Source organism: Echinops telfairi, unplaced genomic scaffold, assembly GCF_000313985.2.
Source record: "Echinops telfairi isolate 266 unplaced genomic scaffold, ASM31398v2 ScPeMD7_2010;HRSCAF=2546, whole genome shotgun sequence".
In the NCBI taxonomy this organism is placed as follows: domain Eukaryota; kingdom Metazoa; phylum Chordata; class Mammalia; order Afrosoricida; family Tenrecidae; genus Echinops; species Echinops telfairi.
Genome location: NW_022105908.1, coordinates 20,779,194 through 20,783,846, shown reverse-complemented (window position 1 = coordinate 20,783,846; position 4,653 = coordinate 20,779,194).

Below are 4,653 nucleotides of genomic sequence, written 5' to 3'. Positions count from 1 at the left end.
AGTTCCTCGTTTTTCCCTCCCTACCCCGCCCTCATGAACCCTTGAAAAATGATAAATTATTATTGTTTCCATATCTTTCACCGTGCACTCTCTCCCTTCACCCACGTTTCTGTTGTTAGTCCCCCTGGGGAGGGGTGGGTTGGGATTATACATCGATCACTGTGATCGATTCCCCCTTTCTCCCCTTTCTCTCCCCACTTTCCCCCTACCCTCATGGTATCGCTACTCCATTACTATTCCTGAGGGGTTTATCTGTCCTGGATCTCATGTGGTAAGAGCTCTAATCTGTACCAGTGTACATGTTCTGGTCTAGCCAGATTTGTAAGGTAGAACTGGGGTCATGATAGTGGGGGGTGACGGGAGGGGGGGTGAGAGAAAGAATGAAAGAACTAGAGGAATGTTGTGTGTTTTGGTGCTATACTGCATCTGGCTGGCTCGTCCCTTCCTTGTGACCCTTCTGTAAGGAGATGTCCAATTGGCTACAGATGAGCTTTGGGTCTCCACTCTCCTCTGTAGGCAATTGTATGATGCTCTGTATCCTCAGTTCTGTCCTCTATTGGACAATATTCTGGAGATGGGGGGGGTCCCCCTTTCATCACACGTCTCTTGTATGATGACATATGTAATTGTATGATAGCAATTGTATCTTTTCATCATACATGAGCAAGTAAGCTGAGAAGGTGAACTATGTGATGAAGAGTATAGCATCAAGATTAGAGGAAGACACTAGCAACCTTTGATAACACAACCTTTTTGCTGAAAGCCAAGCGGACGTAAAAGATTTTATCATTGGAGATCACAGACTACACCCTTCATCATGGATAGTAACTCAATGTCAAACAAACAAAGATCCTCACAGTTGGACCAGTAAGCAATGTGATGATCAAAGGAGAAAAAATTGTCAAGGGTTTTATTTTGCTTGAATCCATAATCAATCCTCATGGAAGCAGCAGTCAAGAAACCAAATGAGGTACCGCAAGAGGCAAATGTGCTTCAAGTGATCGCTTTGAGGACTAAGGTGCCCTGACTCCAGCCATGGTATTTGTCAGTTACATCGTATACATGCAAAAAACGGGACAATGACTAAGGACAAGCAAAGAAGTATCGATGTCTTTGAATTATGGTGTTAGAAAAGATATTAAATATAACTGCCAAAATAACAAACAAATCTGTTTTGGAAGAAACACAACCAGAATGGTCCCGAGACACAAGGATGGCGAGACTTATCTGACTTACTTTGGACATGTTAGGAGGAGCGGGTGCCTGGAGAAGGACATCATGCTGGGTAAAGCAGAGAGTTGGCCCCAAAAAATGAAGTGACACTGTGGTTTCAACAATGGACTCCAACTTAACAAAGATTGGGGTGATGGCGCAGGACCAGGCAGTGTCTTGTTCCATTATTTATGGGGTCACTGAACATCAATACAGACTGATAGTTGCATTTATCAGTTTTATCTAACTTGGCTGGGCCAGCTTAAAAGAGGAAGCCTCCCCTATGATATGATTTCATAAAATGCAATCAATTCCATGATGAGTTCTGTTGTGAGCAGCTAAGCAGTTGTGGGAAGATGAAAGTGGAGTGGTCTCCCCTTACTCAGATCACAGCCCTAATGCAATTAAAGGGAAGTTTCATAGGGGATGTGGCCTATTTCTATATATGTGGATTCTGTACAGTGACTAGCTCCCCTTCCCAGCTTGTCTGGATCTTGTATCCAGACTTATCGACCTGTCATATTGCCCGTCCACCCTGGGAGCTATCAGCCACCTGCCATATTGCCTGCTGACTTTGGATTCATTTAATCCTGCAGCCATGATCCCGGATTGCTGCCTGGTTCTGCTTCCTGCTTCCTGGTTCATCAGCCTGGAAAGCTAGGAGAGTTAAAACATCACAAGCTTAATTTACTAACCTTGGATTCATCTGCCTCTGCCTCCCACAGCCTATGGTGTTTCTGCTTTCTGGTTGGTCTTCCAGGTTCATCAGCTCCAGCAGCTGCACCAGAAAAGTCTCCAGCTCAATATTTCACCCACAGACTTGAACCAGAATGGACTTAGGTGCTTTTACAATGGATTAAGGAAACCCAAAGAAGAATCAATGAACTTGAATTGTAGTGCTGGCAAAGAATATCTAAAGTACCATGGACTGCCAAACGAACACGTCTTTGTGTTCCAAACCTGGAAATTTTAGGGCCTGCAAACCTCAAGAAATGGAAGCCCCCACATAGAAACAGAAGCAAGTGAGGCAGATGTACCTGTGAGACAAGTGAAATCAGGAGTCTTAGTGGACCACAGGCCCAAAGGCATCCGAGAGGTACCATGGCCAGGATCCCAAGAGTTTAAGGTTGTGGACAGAAGCACAGAGACCAAGGAGCTGCCATGGGTTGGGAATAGAGTGGAGGTATAAATCAAGTACAGTCACCAGCTCAGGTGCTGGGCTTGCCTCTTAACTTCACTTGTAAACTGAAACTCGTTAAAGCATGCATTTTAGAGGCTTGATAAAGATGAAATTAGACCATTCTTGTCAAGCACGTAGCACAAGGTGGAGTCACTTCTGACTCACGATGCTCCTCCCCAGACCCCACCCCAGTGTGTGTCAGAATATCACTGTAAGTCACTGGGTTTTTCAATGACTGATATTTCAGAACTAAATCCCCAGGACTTTCTTCTGAGGTGCCTGTGGGAGTGTTTGGCCTCTCAACCTTTCATTTGTCTGTTGCCTGTCAGTACCACCCAGGGACTCAGCACACGGATTTACTCATTGCCACTGAGCTGACTCTAGCTCATGGTAACCCCATGTGTCAAAGCAGAACTGAGCTCCTTAAGACTGTCAAAGTGCCTCTGGCTGGATTTGAACTCACCAACTTTTGGCTAGTGGTCAAGGGCTTAATCATTTGCACCGTCAGGTACTTCTCGCCCTGGTTCACTAATTATGGTTACATTTAAAACAAAACAAAATCCCCCCAAAACTACCTTCACCTCATTGGCTGTGGCTGCTTCAGCTTGGGTGCTGGTGAAAGCTGAAGGGGCACAGCTGAAGGATCTGAGGGAGAATGCTTCCAATGTCCTCTTGTCTGTTTTTCCAGAAATTCATCCTCCAACGCACAAGCCCCTGTCATACCTAGTTAGAATTCACCAACAGTGAGGGCTCCTGGAAGTGGGTGCTACCAATGACAGAAATGACTCCATGTAAGCATCGTCTGGATCTGCTGTTCATCTCATCCGAGGGGCTGCCGCCTCAGCTCTTACCCTGTCCTTCAGGGACCAAACTCCCCAGCATTCTCCTCTCCAGACTCCCAACCTCTAAAACAATAGCTCCTCCTCCCTGTGCTCCTCCCTAAGCTATGCTTTACTGGGTTTTGGGGGGGCGGGGTGAGAATGGGTCTGGTGGTCAATCAAGGATGGGTAGGGATCAGCACTGGAGGTCCATCCTGCCTTCTTAAGGACGGAGCTTTCATTCAATGGAATCATTGGATGGAAGCGAAGGCTGTGTCAAAATCTAGTCAAATAGCCACTGGAATGATGCTTCCTGCCAAAAGGTGCACCCCTGAGTGTATGAGACCCAGCAGGTTGGTGTTGTTGGCACCCCTGAACCCCAAGGCTTGAACTTACACCTTACCTTATACTGCTCCTTTCTCTACTGGAAGTGTGCCAAAAGGATGATTTGAGTTAGGGGGATGGAAGGGAACTATGTGAATGTGGTGGTGGGTAAGGCCTCTGGCACTGGGGAGACTAAGACCCCCATCTCCTTTTGCAGTTCATCACTCTGGACATTGCTTTTTCCCTTTACCAGGGCAGGTGTCCATTGTTCGAATCTAGATCGTGGCTTGATCTTGAATTCAGCAGCTGTAGAGAATTCCACCTGTGGATGTACCATACATGATTTAACCATTCCCTCAAGTGGACAAGCAGTTCCCATTTTTATCTTTGCATTTATTATTTCAAGTAATATTTGTTTGTAAGTTTGCACTAGGTCAAGGCTTCCCGATTTTCCGTTGCAAAGTTTTCTAGAACCCTTTCTTCAAATTGTACATGTAAATATGTAATTTCTTGCATAAGGATCAGCACAGAGCTGGTGCCTAGAGGTAGAGGTTAAGGATGTCCCAAACGTCCAACTTTTCCAAAATATTACACCACTTCACCATTTCTAACAGCATCCTCTCCCCTCACTCCACCTCTGGTCTTTGGATTCCATAATTTACTGCAAAGGTTCACAACAAAACAACGGTCTGTTCAGGAAGTAACAAGACACAACTCGGGGTCAGGAATGATTCAGAAGTAACTGGAGCAGCTCAGGATGCAGTTCTTCATCAGGATAACTTATTTTTCACCCTCTGCTGCTGGGCTTTACTCCAACCTTCTCGGGCAAGGGTTCCAATTCTTAGCTCCACAAGTCGTCAAGTCCCATTGTCACCCTCTCAGCAGTCTCATGTGCTACTATTGCTCCACTGTCTCTTGTCGTGTCCATGCATGGCTCCTTCTTCTCTCGCTCCAGGGCCCCCTAAGATTTTCATCCACCTTATTTGTATAGTCTCGCTCAATTGTTGTCTGGAAGCCACAAAGACGATGGTTACCCATAACCATTGAGTTGATTCTAACTCATAGGAACCATATTAAATAGCTCACTGGACCGCAACATGATTAGCATTGGGGGGGGGG